This window comes from Anabrus simplex, chromosome 4, assembly GCF_040414725.1.
Source record: "Anabrus simplex isolate iqAnaSimp1 chromosome 4, ASM4041472v1, whole genome shotgun sequence".
NCBI classification, from domain to species: Eukaryota; Metazoa; Arthropoda; class Insecta; order Orthoptera; family Tettigoniidae; genus Anabrus; species Anabrus simplex.
The window spans coordinates 1,422,489-1,439,607 of record NC_090268.1 but is presented as its reverse complement, the minus strand read 5'-3'; positions in this window follow the sequence as shown (position 1 = coordinate 1,439,607).

Here is a 17,119-nt window from a genome sequence, read left to right as displayed (position 1 = left end):
GACTCCAGGTGCTGTTAGATAGAGAAAAAGGCTCCGTGCATGTGTCACTCCGTGTAATGGTCACCATCCCACTTCTGACATACCACGTACTGTTAGGTAGAAAAAAGAGGTACCTGCAGACCATCATTCTCATCATCACACATTTAGTGAGCGACAAGCACGAAGTCAGATTTGGTATCATCTACGTATTCAAACCCGGCGGAGGTAGTCGGATTTTTGAAGGGCGGAAAAAAGTCCATTCGACACTCCATGTCGTACGATGTCGGCATGTAAAAGATCTCTGGTGACTCATTTGGTGTTTACCCGACAAAATTCATTAAATCTCAGCCATAGACGCCCAAGAGAGTTTCGGTTTACTCGGTCTGCCATCTAGTGGGGGCCTAGAGTAAAACGGAACGTCTAAATTGACGAGCAGACAACCAGATGGCGTCAAATTGAAATGTCTGCACACGGTAGCTGAGGCCATACGATTATTATTATTATCTACGTATTTTGTAGGAAAATGAATCTAGTACTTTAGTGTCTCTTGCAGGAACTACTTTTCTCTATATTACTGCACCGGGTGAGTCAGAAGTAAGTTGGTCAAATTTGTACGGATTTCCACTCCATCTAACAGTACCCGGCGACTCAGATGTATAATGGTGACGTTTGAACGGAGTGACACTTGCAGGGAGCATTTTTCTCTCGGTGTGGTACTTGCATGGAGCCCTTTCCTCCATATAACCGAACCTTGTGCTTCTGATCTACGATGGTGACATTTGCACGGAGTGATTCTTGCATGGGGCCCTTTTCTCTAGATAACGGAACCTGGTGAGTTCGAGAAAAGATGGTGAAATTAGAACGGAGTGACACTCGCAGGGAACCCTCTTCCCTATCAAATAGCACCTGGTGAGTTAGAAGTGAGATAGGGACATTTGTAACGGAGTGAGACTTGCAGGGACCTCTTTTCTGTACATATACATACCTGAAAATTCAGAAGTAACATGACGTTTTCACAGATTGACACTCGAAGGGAGCATATTTCTCCATCTAACAGTACGTGGTGCGTAAGAAGTAGAATTTTGATATTTGCACGGAGTGATACATGCACGTAGCCGTTTTCTCCAACTAACAATATCAGAAGGAAGATGGTGACCATTACACGGAGTGGCACATGCACGGAGTGATTCCTGGATGGGGCCCTTTCCTCTACTTAACTGTATCCGTGAGTCAGACGAAGGATGGTAACTTTAGCATGGATGGACACTGGCAGGGTGCCCATTTCTCTAACAGTACCTGGTGAGTCATAAGGAGGACGGTGACGTTTGAACGGTTTGACAACTGCAGGGAGCACTTTTCTCTGTCTAACAGTACATGGTGTGTCAGACCTAGGATGGTGAGATTTGCATGGATTGTCACTTGCAGAGGGCCCTTTTCTCTAACAGTACCTGGTGAGTCAGATGTAGGATGTTGAGTATTTTCTCAATGTAACAGGATCTGCTTAGTGAGAAGTAGGATGGTGACTTTTGCACGGATGGATACTTGTGAGTCACTGGGTCACCATGCGTGTCAGAAGTAGAGAAGTGTCATATGCAGGAAATGACACTTGCAGGTTGCCCTTTTCCTATATACCAGTTCCTGGCGTTCAGAAGTAGGATCGTGACGTTTGAATGGTGTGACAATTACAGGGAGCACTTTTCTATATCTAACAGTACCAGGTGTATCAGAAGTAGATATTAATAATAATATGTTTTTCTGGCATTCGGCTGTGCGTTGACCTTTTTTGTCAGGCGGATACTACTGAACGGGTACATGACACTCCCACCCGCTGCACAGTTAAAAGAAATTAGGGGAACATGTGTAGGCTTAGCAATGCATTAAAATGTCAGGTGACCCTTCAAAACCAAGTGAATAGCCGTGTGTCTGCGTGTCGTTGTGAGGTACACAAAATACTCCGGTCATTTGATTAAGTTGTACGTAAAGGAGCACATCCCATTCGACATCGTAACGATGTTCAAGTGGAAGGGCCGTCACTTCGATCCAAGAATGGTGGACTTTTCGTCGTGTTCTGTGGATCTCAATGTCTCTCCGTCAGTTGTTCAACGCCTGTGGAATTGCTACAAAGATACAGGACAATGTCATGTACGCATGACAACACCACAGGATGACCGATATCTGACCATCTGTGCATTGCGTCGTCGTTCAGCAACTGCCAGAGAACTGCAACAAGACCTCAGGAGGGTCACTGGAGGCACGGGGTCTGACCAGACAGTAAGGAACAGTTTAAAAAACGTGTCCTTACGACCCAGACGTCCTGTTCCAATTCCCCGTTTAACGCACCAACATCGTGCAGTTCCTCTTGTTTGCCCGTACCCACGTCAACTGCCAACTTCGCCACTGGAGACCTGTGTTCTTCACAGACGACCCCAGATTTCTCCTGACAGTGTGATGGACGTTAACGAGTATGAAGACGCCGTGGTAAGCAGTGCATGCCAAATGCTGTCCAGGAAGGCGACCGATTCGGACAAGGTTCTGTAATGGTGTGGGGTCGCATCACTGTAGTTGGCCGTACGGATCTTGTTGTCGTCCATGGTAATCTTACCGCTGCGGGGTGCTTCGGGCAGATACTGCTACTGCATACGCTGTTGGCCCTGAATTCGTACTCATGAACGTCAATGCCAGGGCTCATGCAGCGCGCATCACCAGAGCTGTCTGGCAAGAACTGGACATGCAAGAGATGGAATGACCAGCACTTAGTCCCGACCTTAATCCCATCGAGCATGTGTGGGATAAGCTTGACAGAAGTGTTCGTGGGTGTCCTGTTCCACCCCAGTCTCTCCAAGACCTCGAAGAGGCTCTCATTGAAGAATGGTACCTGATATCACAACGTGACTTCCGTCGACTTATATGGAACATGCTTGTAGATACCAAGCTGTGATAAATGCTCTTGGAGGACATACTGAAGCTCTCCAACTGTGGCAAAAATCCACCCTCGAGGACTGTTAATACTTTGTTGTTGCCCTTTTGGACATTTCCATTGTGTTCTGAAAATGAACGCAAAACCATCGATGTTTACTTGAATACATCGACGGTTTAGTTGGTAATATACCTGTTGTGAGGTAATGCTTTATACTACTTTTTGCATCCCTGAGTAACTGAATAACCGATCTTACACATGAGGATGGTATTCCTTGTGAGGCCTGGACTACTCAGACATTTAGTTCATAAATCATCCACCATAGACCAACAAAGAAATTTTATTGTTTTCATGACAACAGCCTTTACTCCAAATACCTGTGTTTCTGTTGTTCTTAGGAAGTGCATAGAGTGACAAACTTCAGTTGTTAAAATATTTTCTGTGCTTTTAGGATAATATACACCTGGTTTTTTGTGGAATTATGTTTCTTTACAGCAGAAAATTTAGTGAAAACTGCTTGCTCCTTGTGAGACCCACTGCGCAGGCATGAATATATTTATGGAGACCATGTTAGAGGTTATATGATTTCGTTATTATTGACTTGGTGTGGTTCAGGGAACGAAATTGAGTGTTCTTAAATTGCTTGACAGTGTTTCAAAGTGTGTTTAATACAATACAAATATTATTGTTTGTTGTTGTTTGTCCAACCCTTGTCCCGTTTCCCTACGGGGTCGGGTATGAGGTGAGATGAATTTGTCGTAGCGGTTTTTTATGACCGGATGCCCTTCCTGACGTCAACCTCATCAGAGGAGATAATGAGAGATGAAATGAATGACGTGATATATGATAGTAGGGAGAGGGTGAAACCCGGTGCCGGCACATAGCCTACTCCTGTCGAATAGCACCAAGGGGTCTGCTCAAGGCTTAACGTCCCCATCCGACGGACGAATCACCATCAACAGCGTCATATGCCCTCACTCCATATGAGCACTGCGGAGAGGTTTGGAATTTAATCCAGGCTTTTGGCACGCAATCTAGTGATTAGAAATTGTATACCACCACCTCCCCTACCCTGCCGGCCAACATTCTGATGGTGAAAATTTTTTCGACCAACGGGACTCGAACCGGCTAACCTTGGTGTTAGACCGTTTTTTAGACTGCAGCGCCTTAACGATCATGGCCACCAGGCGGGCTACAATACAAATATTATTAAAGAATAAAAATATCATATAATGACCAACTAACAGATAAACAATGGTTTGCTGCACTGGAAGAAATTCTTGCATTAGCTGAAAATAGTGAAGGTGGACTGGATGATTCAAGTGATAGTGATGAGTTCAGGTTGGAGGACAGGTACCGCAGACCTAAGGTGTTTCTCACATTACGGCACCACTCATAGGCAATGCAAACTCATTGTGTTGCTCACATAATGGAACTACCCTCAGGCAACGAAGATCCATGGTTTTCCTCACATAGTGGTACTAATTAGGTACGCATAGGGTACTAATGACGGGTAACGCAGAACCAAGGCGACTCTCTATAGTGGTACTAATCACCAGACTCGTGGTGTTTCTCGCATAATGGTACTCACCTCATAATTGGGCATGACGTATATAGTCGTACGCTGAATGATAATGGGTAATGGGTATGACGAATATGTACGTACGCGTCTTTTACCGCGAATATCTCCTGGGTAAGACGCGTCATGTATTGCCGTCTTAATTGATGTTTTTCTGCACGATGGCATCAAATACCACATGCCGCGCATCTTATAACGTATTTGTTTATATCTTACACCTGTACGGTTCTAATTGTCCCCAGTAGGCCAAATTGGCAGCATCTAGTTCAAAGCGTAGGTTCGAAAGGCTCGAATAAGACGAGATTATGCAACACTTAGAGAATGATTGTGACTATTTATCCAAAGATGAGTGGTTTGATACAGATGAAGGTGGGTCTGATGGTGAAAGTGGTTCAAGAGAATGAAATGGTGGTAGTGGTGTAAATGTGGACTTCGACAATGGATCCAGTTTGTTGGAATATCATATATTTTAACTTATTGCCGAAAAAACCAATGTGTGTGCTAAACAGTTTTTAGAAGCCCATCCGAAATTGAAACCACGGTCACGAGCCAGAGGTAGGGTGGATACAAATCCAACTGAGATAAAAAACTCTGAGACAAATCACTGCAGTTCTAGTGAGGTAAATGACGTAAGTGATCGTGAAGTTAATGTAGAATCTTTCAAAATGTCACTAGCATGATGTGTAATTCGAAAATATTCCTTTCTTTTATTTGTTTTAATTTCAATTGCAGTTAATGAAATGCCAGAGGTGATCGTCTAGTTCAGTTTTGTTCAGAACAACAGCTCTGTTATTAATACGTTTTTCAAGCTACATCCCCGGCGCTTGTATACATGGACGTCTCCTGCAGATTGTGAAGGTCATATTGTAAGGAATCAGATAGACTTCATTCTCATCAAAAGTCATCTGAAAAGATACGCGAAAAATGTCAAAACCTACCATGGGGCGGATGTTAACAGCGACCATAATCCCGTCGTCATGGACTTAACAATTCATCGTTTTGTCAAGAACATACGTTCTGACAGACCTTAGCTCATCGATACAAAGAGCCTTGACAACCCCGTATTTCGAGCTTACACAACCTTGAAGCTCCAAGAACGTATGAATACAATAAACAACTTGGAAACAGAGGATACTGAATCACAATGGACGGCACTAAAGAACATAATCACTGATACTCAAGAGAATGATATAGGATATTCGAACAGTTCAAAAAAACAACCATGGCGACAGAAGATATTCTACAGCTTATGGACCAAAGACGGAAAGTGAAACATGTAAAGTCCAATACCAAGAACTAAGCAAGACTAATCTAAACAAGGGAAGCAAAAGAACTATGGCTCGTGGAGAGGTGTGAAAAATTGTCAGTTACGTCTTTTTGGCGTAGGAGGGCAGCACAGTTATACATACTGCTAAGAAATATATGCCCAGAGGTTATCGGAAAGAAGATTTTCCTGGCTGGAATGCCCAGAATGAGGAATTATTTAAGAATTTCCAACAAAACAGAGATGCAGAAACTGCTAACAAACTCCTGGCTAGCTTGGACGATCACCGAAGACAAAAGTGGGTTTAAACTGTCGAAAGCTTAGATTTTACTCTTTCTAGCAGAAAGGCCTGGGGCCTTCTTAGAAGGCTAGGAGAAGGTGCAGCAGTAGTGAAAGGTCAACCTCAGGTGACACCTGACCAAATAGCTTCCTATATTGTAACAACTTCCCGAGCTCCAGCTGCTCTGAAATCATCAGTACCTCGCATTTCTGGCTATTCACATCCCTTTACAGCCCTTGATGTTCAAGAGGCAATCAAAGAACTAAAACCTGGTAAGGCACCCGGATTCGATGGAATTCATCCAGAATTCCTCATACATATGGGAGACAATGCAAAGAGATAGTTGGCACAATTCTACACGGACATTCTTCAGACCTGTCTTCAAGAAAGCTAAAATTATTTCCATATTGAAGCCTGGAAAACTGAAAACAGGCCTGAAAGTAACAGACCAATGGCCCTCCTTAGCTGTTGGTACAAACTCTTTGAAAGGCTTATTTACAAACATTTTAGAACTCATTCCTGGGGATCAGGCAGGCTTCAGACCTAACCGAAACTGCTGTGATCAAGTACTTTCATTAACATCTTACGTTGAGGTCGGTTACCAGCAAATGCTTAAAACATCTGCTGTCTTTGTGGATCTATCTGCTGCCTTTGATACCGTTTGGAAGGAAGGATTGATTTATAAATTTCTCAGAGCTATACCATGCAGAACGATTTCACAGCTTATCAACATCATCAGAGACAGGTCTGCTTAGGTGAAAAGAAAAGCACAGTGAGAGAACTGCATAATGGTTCGCCCCAAGGGTCAGTTTTATCTGCACTACTGTTGAATATGTACATCTCTGATCTTCCAGAAACAATATCCAGGAAGTTCTGCTATGCTGATGACTTGACCCTGGCCACGCAACACAAGATCTTTCAGAAAACAGAAGACAGTTTGACTCAGGACATATCCACATTGGCAGAATATTTAAGGAAATGGAGACTCAGACCCAGTACAGCCAAAACGGAGGTTTCTTGCTTCCATTTGAGTAACCAGCTCGCTAACTTAAAACTAAAATTTACCTTCTCGAATCAAGTACTTAATCACAATAGGTATCCAAAATATCTCGGTGTTACCCTGGACCGGACATTATCATTGAAACAACATATTTTGAACTTGTCGAAGAAATTGAAAACCCGAAACAATATTATTCAGAAGCCTTAGCACTGGTTTTCTCTGCTGCTGACTACTGTGCTCCAGAGTGGATTAATAGTCGGTATACAAAGTATATTGACCCACAATTGAATACCACCATGCGTCTTATATCTGGTACCATCACATCAACTCCAGTTCACAGGCTCCCTCTGTTGTCAGGAATAATGCCACCTGACTTACAAAGATCCAGAGCTCTTGTTCGAGAGTACAAGATCTGAAAGATTCTCAAAAGACTGAAATCACGACATCCACCCCTTTGTGATGTTGCTCTGAAGACGTCCACCAACTTCAATGCTTTGGAGGAGTGGAAAGGCCGCTGGAATAACTTTCCCAACGTTCCCCTGCATAACATCTTCAGAGGGGAAAACATTGCCTATGGATCCGAACTACCACTTGAAACTTGATCCAGACTGGTTACAGAAGGTGCAGGGATTCTCTCTACAAGTGGAACTTTGTACCATCTCCAGAATGTGTGTGTGGAGCTTCTCGCCAGACTACTCCTCACATTGTAAGCGAGTGTCAACTGCGGGCTTATCCAGGTAGTTTGGAAGACTTCCTATCTCCAACAGCGGAAGCACTACAGTGGAATGAAAAGTTGGACATTCAGATATAACACTAACGCCTGAAGTGAATCAATGTTTTTGTTATTATGTATATATTGTATATTATATATATAATTTCCTTGCCATACGCTATAAATAATAATTACAATAATCTACGAACGCCAATATCCAATATTTTCTTTCATTACAGTTGGCTAACGTAATGAGTAGAGGTGGGTTTCATTCCCACCTCAGCCATCCTCGAAGTAGATTTCCGTTTTTCCGCACTTCTCCTCCATGCAAATGCCGGGATGGCACCTAACTTAGGACACAGACAGGTTTAATGACGAGATAGGAATGGTATACGAGTGGGAAGAAAGCGGCCGTAGCATTAATTAAGGCACAGGACCAGCTTTTGCGTAGTGTTAAATTGAGAAACCATGGCTGCCGACAGTAGGGTTCGAACCCACGACTTTCTCCTACGTGTGAGGAATGTGCCCTGAAAGTTTGACGTATAGATCACTGGAAGAGAACCAAGAAAAATACGTTAAAAATCATTCTAGAGAGCAGGATTACAACATAGTATGTTACTTTCAGCGCCAATATTGTTACCTAGAATGAATTCTGGAGACGACTTACCCACCCGCCCCTAGAAGTATATTAACTTTTATAGTCGTCCAGGCGCCATTATGCATTGCTTCTGACCAGGATCACGGTTTGGCCGAGATATCGAAGATTAAGGATTCATTCTCACCAATGAGGAAACAGAGAACTCGTAATCAACCATTGCAGAAGAGGAACCTCTATAGAGGCCTGACAGGAGGGCCGACTTTTGTACTGTCTGGAGAAACAAGGACTCGTGTCCGAGTACCAGTGTGGTTTTCGAGCCGCTCGATCCACCACTGACCACTTGGTACGCCTGGAGAGCTCTATCCAGGATGCGTTTCTCTGCAAACAGCATTTGGTAGCCGTTTTCCTTGTCTTGGTAAAGGCCTACGACACCACATGGCGATATGGTAACTTTTCAGTCCTGCATCAATGGAGATTCCGAGGTAACTTGCCGGTATTTAATCCGAATTTTTTGTCCCTCCATTTATTCCGTGTCCGAGAACGGAGAACATACCCGCAATACCATGTTTGAGAAAATGGAGTAGTGTCACTCTGTTCGCGATTGCCATAAACGGTATTGTTGCTGCTGCTGGTTCAGCAGGAATACAGTCACTGTACGTGAACGATTTTTCTCTGCATTATAGCTCACGCATAAAAAAAAATATCAATCTGTTTCTCCATGATACTGCATAAATATATTCATATTATTCCCTAAGAAATAAATGTAGGTATCGCCTAATAATAAAGTATAACCATTATCCTATCAGGTCTTACATCTATCGAGATTCACGATCGCATCTGTTCAATTATTGTCTGATGGAATTCTAGAGAATATTATTGATGACAATTATTTACTTGTTAATAGCAGAGACTTAAATTAAGAAAATGCTTCCTCGTATAAATGACAGCTTCTACAACAAATACCAAACAAGACTCATTTCAACATGTGGAATCCTACTAGAAGAAATCAGGTGTACACTTTAATATTTATTATTTGGAAGTTTTATTTTGATGACTCTATATGGTTATCAGTCTACGGATTCTGTAACGCATATATAATCAAAGGTTGGTATCATGTCACGTAATGACTACCAATAAATCGCTATAATCTCTCTCCATATTCCAAACGTAAACATTATAACTTCGCATTATTCATATCAACATATAACCGAGCTCGTAGCTGCAGTCGCTTAAGTGGGGCCAGTATCCAGTATTCGGGTGATAGTAGGTTCGAACCCCACTGTCGGCAGCCCTGAAAATGGTTTTCCGTGGTTTCCCATTTTCACACCAGGCAAATGCTGGGGCTGTACCTTAATTAAGGCCACGGCCGCTTCCTACCAACTCCTAGCCCTTTCCTCTCCCATCGTCGCCATAAGACCTATCTGTGTCGGTGCGACGTAAAGCCCCCTAGCAAAAAAAAAAAAACATCACATCGAAACATCGTTTTTCAATCTCTCCACATTTGACTTAAAGCATCCCTACATAAGGATGTTGGTTTACGTAATCGAAGATTACCTACATCCATGGTTTTAAAGCAATTATGATAATTTCTTTGCTAAGACACTGCACATTGAAATCAAATCTCGAAGATATTAATTACGACCTTCACCAAATCACATTACTAACCTTTACGCACCACATCTTAAATATAAGCATTTAGGGTTACTTTGTATAAATAAAACTGCTTGGAACTTAGCTTCTATCTGCCGGCGTTCAGTCATCTTTGGTTCACTGGCAGGCTCCAGGTGTTATCTGCGTCATGTATGGGCAGTGACAACCAGTTACGGGCTTGTAGAATCAGCTGGCACGGTGTCCATCAGTCGTCAGCCCCACTTTCGATTTAGCTATTCATCCCGAGGCCGTTGTAATTTTAAACAGGTTATTCTATCAAAATTCAATGACAGTTTTCAGTTATAACGTTTGTAATAGTACTCTAGTTAACTTCCAGCCGTTCGTATTACCTAGAGAAAAGAGCTCCCTGCATGATACACTCCGTGCACATCTCATCATCCTAGAACTGACATCCCAGGTACTGTTAGATAGAGAAAAGTGTTCACTGGAATTGTCACACGGTGCAAACATCACCATTATACATCTGAGTCGCCGGGTACTGTTAGATAGAAGAAAGGGCACGCTGGAAATGTCACCATCCCACTTCTGACTCACCACGTACTGTTAGACAGAGAAAAGGGCTCCGTGCATGTGTCACTCCGTGTACAGGTCACCCTCCGACTCCTGCCACACCAGGTACTGTTAGACAGAGAAAAGGGCTCCGTGCTAGTGTCACTCCGTGTACAGGTCACCCTCCGACTCCTGCCACACCAGGTACTGTTAGACAGAGAAAAGGGCTGCGTGCATGTGTCACTCCGTGTACAGGTCACCCTCCGACTCCTGCCACACCAGGTACTGTTAGACAGAGAAAAGGGCTCCGTGCATGTGTCACTCCGTGTACAGGTCACCCTCCGACTCCTGCCACACCAGGTACTGTTAGATAGAGAAAAGGGCTCCGTGCATGTGTCACTCCGTGTACAGGTCACCCTCCGACTCCTGCCACACCAGGTACTGTTAGGCAGAGAAAAGGGCTCCGTGCATGTGTCACTCCGTGTACAGGTCATCCTCCGACTCCTGCCACACCAGGTACTGTTAGACAGAGAAAAGGGCCGCGTGCATGTGTCACTCCGTGTACAGGTCATCCTCCGACTCCTGCCACACCAGGTACTGTTAGACAGAGAAAAGGGCTCCGTGCATGTGTCACTCCGTGTACAGGTCACCCTCCGACTCCTGCCACACCAGGTACTGTTAGACAGAGAAAAGGGCTCCGTGCATGTGTCACTCCGTGTACAGGTCATCCTCCGACTCCTGCCACACCAGGTACTGTTAGACAGAGAAAAGGGCTCCGTGCATGTGTCACTCCGTGTACAGGTCACCCTCCGACTCCTGCCACACCAGGTACTGTTAGATAGAGAAATGGGCTCCTTGCGAGTGTCAGTCCGTGCAAAAAGTGCGATCCCAGAACTTACGCACAAGGTGCGTTCGTATGGAGGATTGAATAGGCGTCTCTGCAAGTTTCACTCCGTGCAAATGTCATCCTCTTACTTCTGACTCGACAGGTACTGTTAGATAGAGAAAAGTTCTCCCTGCAAATGTCAATCTGTGCAAAAGTCAGCATCCTACTTTTGACTCACGAGATACTGTTACACTGAGAACAGTCTTCGCTGCAATTGTCACGCCGTTGAAACGTTAACATCCTATTTCTGACTCACCAGGAAAAGTAATATAGATGAAAGGGCTCCCTGCAAGTGGAAATGCCTCGATTCCAGATCTGACTCACAATATACGTTGTATAGATGAAATAATTCCATGCAAGTGTCACATCGTGAAAATGTCACCATCGTGGATCTGAAGCAGTAGGCAGGGCTGTATGGAGGAAATGGCTTCATGAGAGTGTCACCATCCTAGATCGGACCAGCTTTTCTAGATAGAGAAAAATGCTCCCTGCAAGTGTCACTCCGTGTAATGATCTCCATCCAACAATCAGCACACCAGGTACTGATAGATAGAGAATAGGGCTCCTTGTTCCGTGTAATGGTCACCTTCCCACTACTGACACACCAGGTACTGATAGATAGAGAATAGGGCTCCTTGTTCCGTGTAATGGTCACCTTCCCACTACTGACACACCAGGTACTGATAGATAGAGAATAGGGCTCCTTGTTCCGTGTAATGGTCACCTTCCCACTACTGACACACCAGGTACTGATAGATAGAGAATAGGGCTCCTTGTCCGTGTAATGGTCACCTTCCCACCGAAATGCTAGGCTTTTGTCTAAGAGATGCCTTACCCCTTTCAGACCGAGTACGCACAATTGTGCGGGTTCGTATTTTAGTTATCCCTGACTGTATTTGATGTTTTTTCGGCGCTACACCGGACTGCAGTGATTGTGCAGGACACGTGGCGTGTATTTCTATTGATTTTAGTATGCGCTTGACCGCCAGGGCGAAGGAAGAAGAGTTTAAAAAGCATAGTTGATCGGCAAGATGGCAGGAAGCAGTAGTGCCGAAAGTAAGTATTTATTTACTGCGTTTATAATAATCTAGAAGCTTTACTGAATACCGGAATATATTCAATGAAGTGTGTACATTGGTTAGTGAAAGTAAATTTTGAAGCTACACCATCGTACGTGATACAACGAGGTTTTGAATTTTGATACGCACAATTGTGTGGGTCCTGTTTTTTGGATGTTAGTTTTTATTTTGTAAAATAAAATAAAATAAAATAAAATAAAATAAAATAAAATAAAATAAAATAAAATAAGAGAATTTTAGTCAGTTCTTGACGTACAAACAAAAATTCACACCTCCAGTTTTCTTTCAGGTCTGAAAGGGTTACTGAAAAAGGGATACAACCTATTATGACACTAGCTGAATTCCGTGCTGATCTCGGTGTACTACTCTGCAAGTTTGTAAAACTCCCCATTCCTCCCTCACAGAGAAGGCCTAGATTTGAAGTTGAAGTGCAGCTACAGCTAACGAAGAAGAAAAGCCCTATTACACCCGCACCACCACAAGATGTTCGGAGTCATTATCTTTCTCATTTGCCAGTATTTACCGAGAATCAACAGCGCATTAAATTCCCTAGTTGTAGTGCTAAAACATATTCTAAGTGCGTAAAAAGTGCAGTATAGTTGTGCCTACACAATAAGAAAAACTGTCTTTACAGTTATCACACTTATTGACATTGAGTAGACACGATATTTCCCATTGAAAGGAAAATATAAAATTTATTTTCAAACTGATCCTTGCTGCAGATTTTGTAAATTCCTGCGTGTAATTGGAATGGCGGTAATGTGGAATAATGTGTGTGAGTAAAAGAAAATTAAGGACATCACAAATACCCAGTCCCCAGACCAGGGATATTAATCATTTAATCGAACCCGGGGCCGCCGGGTGATAGGCGGACGCATTGCCCCCTACACCGCGGGGCCAGACATGTAATAGCGTACTATCTGTGTGATAATTAGACTTATAAGAGGAAATCAAGCATATGTGCTAAATTTACCTGATTGTGCAATGCATTATTCATAATCAGCGTGAATGTTCATTTTTCGTATTAGTTTTTTATTTTTCAAACAATGGCAGGCCGATAAACCAGACAACACTGTGGAGTGTGTGTAAGAAGAGCACACTGGTAACACAAAACCACACTAGCAGGATGCACCAGGCAACACAGGGCAATCTCACCGACCAGAGCACATGTTCGAGGCTAACGACAAGCCACGCTGGGGAGGCTGATATCCCAGAACGTACTGTGGATGCTGACACAATGCAGCACACTAGTGAAGCTGCTTGAACATTCCTTGGTTGGCTTTCGCCTTTAATACGGCTAATCATGAGGCCCATAAGCCGACCCCCTTCTCTATAATGTTTTCGTTTGTCCCTAATTTTCCCTTATGCAACTTGTAGAGCATTGGTGAACTATTGCCTGAGAACATCGATCCTCCTAATATTAGGGCCACCTGGAAGCGTGCCTTGAATAATCTTAAGAGCTATCGTTTGAAGAAAGAGGAGCGTTATAATCAGGGGCGTAGGCCCTCGAACATCGCCGTCGGTGACAGTGTATTTGTGAAAAATTTCACCCCTTCTGGTAAATTAGCTCTTTGGTTTCGAGGGCCTTGTACGGTAGTGGATTTTCTTACTCCCGTAACTCTACTTCTCGGGGACCCCAAGGACGGAAGAATTTTTAGGGTCCACCTCTCGCAGGTAAAGCCTGCCTAAGTTTTCTTTCTGTTTAAAGTGGAACGATTCTTTATTATAGTGTGGGGTTTCTTGGTATTCGTAGGGTAAACTGTGTTTACGTTTATGAGGCATTAAATTAAATTATTGTTTGAATTTGTTATGCTTCCGCTACCTCATCCTTTCCTGTATCACCCTCCCCCTCCCTATTGCGTTTTGGGCATGGTCGTTACCTCCACGTCTGTGCTCGGTCATTCCGTGTGCGGTCGCTCTCCCCTCTCTATGCCCGTCCCTCCCTTTGGTGAAACATACTGTTGGTTCTGCATTTATTTTTCAGTTGCCCGGAGTTTCTGCCTCGCCGTTTGCTCTCTGAGAGGGCCCCTCAGTTGAGCCTCTTGTCGGCTTCAACGTCTCCGGCAGCCGTTCCTTACCATGCTCCCTGGATTGTTCTTCACATGGAGGTTGCTTGGCTCTCAGGCTCCTTCCGTCCTGATGGAATTTCCAACTGTGCTATGGTATTAAGCACAATTACATCGCTCGGCGCTGCTGGGCATTGGACCCTACTCTCCAGAATTGCTGGTAACCTTTCTTCGTAACATCTAGTGAAATGCTATCCTCGGAGGTGTGACGCGGCGCGAATTGTTGTGTTCGTCTCATGTACGACCTCCTTGTTTGGGTCTGGAACTTAGTCCTGAACGACAATCACTTCTACTTAAATCAAAGTTTTCCATGGAACTTTACACCCTGTTTGGAGTTTTGAGGGGGGAGATGTACCGTGAAGAACGTTTTCTTTCCACTCTTCGTCTAATTTCATTTGTGTGTAATCGTGCTTGCAAGCTGTTTTAATTGAGGTTTTATTTGTACATGTTATATTGTATTATGTTTTCTTGGGATTGCCCTTTTCTTCCTTAAATAAAGTGATGTCCTTATTCCCTTATGGCCTCAGGATAAGGGGAAGTTTCTTCCCGTCCTGGGGTATTTTCCATCTTATGTTGGCTGTTGTCCTCTTGGCTCCACGTTCTGGTGAGAAAACTCGCCTCTCCCTAATGGGCAGGCGAGCGCTCGCTGGACCTTGTGGTCATTTTGACTTACTTGCTCGCTCGCTGCACACTTGCAGCCGTCCCGCCGCGGCCGCGAACCGAGTACCCACCAGACGTGGAGGTAGGACTTTAGTGAGTTAACCCCCTTGTGTAGCGCGTTAAGAACAGTTTGTGGAAGCGGATCGCAATCTTAAACAATCTATATGTTGAGTAGGATTAAGCCCTAGTTTATGTAAGTTTTTAATAGGCTTCTCGCCCCGGGCATATTTCACTCTAAAACAAAGTATGCATGTCAGATTTATTTTAGGGTCTTGTTTCTTTTAGCCATGTTGTCCTTAAGTATGGGACAGATCGCCTTTAAACATTGTCTTTAAATCTGTATTTGCATAAAGCATTTCCGTCTCAGAAGTTTAAAGGAGTAGTATAAAAGAGTACGAGAAGGTACCAGAAGGTTGGGGTAGATAGACCAAGTATTATGGTGTTTGTGTGTTTACCTTTGAGGTATATGCTTTTGCGCAGTATTTCTAAGTTAAAGATTTTTCTGGCATGACCCAGAACCTTTTGGTACTATTGGGAAGTCTGGGAAACCAGGAGACCCTAAGTCGGGTGTTTGTAAGTAAACGATGTATGGTGTTTTCAGGGCTAGACCCGGTTTAGAACGAATATTATACTAATTAGCAAATTGTGCTGGTCACATGTAATTATAGCGTTTTACAAAGGTGCTTTAAATTGGAACATGTCCCTGGTGTTGTTAAAAATTGTGTACCGAAGTAACGCAAAGCTTTCCATTTATATAATAAACTAGCAAGATACCCGTGCTTCGCTACGGTATTATACTGAAATGTATAATTGAATGTTTATTGTATTAGATATATAATCCGCCGAAATTCGCGATCTGACTCGTTTGCTGCGAGAATCCACCAAAATTCCCAATCTGACTGGTTTTCTATGATTTTACGACACGTTTCCTCCCACTTTTAAATCTTCCTTTCCAGCAATCGATTTCGTACTTCCCGGGCTAGGCTCAGGTATTCCTGCCGGTGAGTTGGATCCGTAAATCTTTGCCATCTCTTCCTATAATATTTTTAATATGGATAAAATCCTTCAGGAGATCTGGCGTGGTGTCATATTGGGTGCCTTGGCGGCACTGAACCCGCGGCCGAACTGCATTCTTAGTCATTACCCGTCCAGGAGCCGTTTCCAGCGCGGTCCGCACATTTGACGACGGTCCGGAATATTATTATTATTATTATTATTATTATTATTATTATGTGTTGCTGGAATGGCTGATGACAGGGAAAACCGGAGTATCCGGAGAAAAACCTGTCCCGCCTCCGTGTTGTCCAGCATGAATGCCACATGGAGTGACCGGGATTTGAACCACGGAACCCAGCTGTGAGAGGCCAGCACGCTGCCACCTGAGCAACGGAGGATCCTTATAAGTACATTAATAACAGTAAAATCAATTGGTCTCACCTCCTTCTACACCCCACCGAAGTTAAGTTTATTTACCGCCAACCCGGGGGGGGGGGCCCCAATAAAAAATTAAAAGAATGCTTGTTTCTTTATGTTTAAGGGAGATTCCAAACACCAATGTGCACGTCTATTACCTTCAGTTTTGAGATATAAGTATCCCCATAAAAATAATTCACTTTATTTCACTTCATTTCACAATAATCCGGGGGGGGGGATTTTCCCGCAAAATAATACTTGTTTCTTTAATAGTAAAGGATCTTCTAAATACCAATTATCACGACTCTAACTTCTTCAGTTTTCGATTTATGTGTCCTCATGAAAGGAATTCAACTCCTTTACACTCCCGCCCTCCAAGATGGTTTCCCCACCAAAACGCGTTCTTCTTTGTTTTTAAAGGAGGTCCAAATAAGAATTTTCACGTCTGTAACAACTTTAGTTTTTATTAGATGTATGTATTCTCATACAATTCAGTCAATTAATTTTTCAATTCTTCCACCCCGCT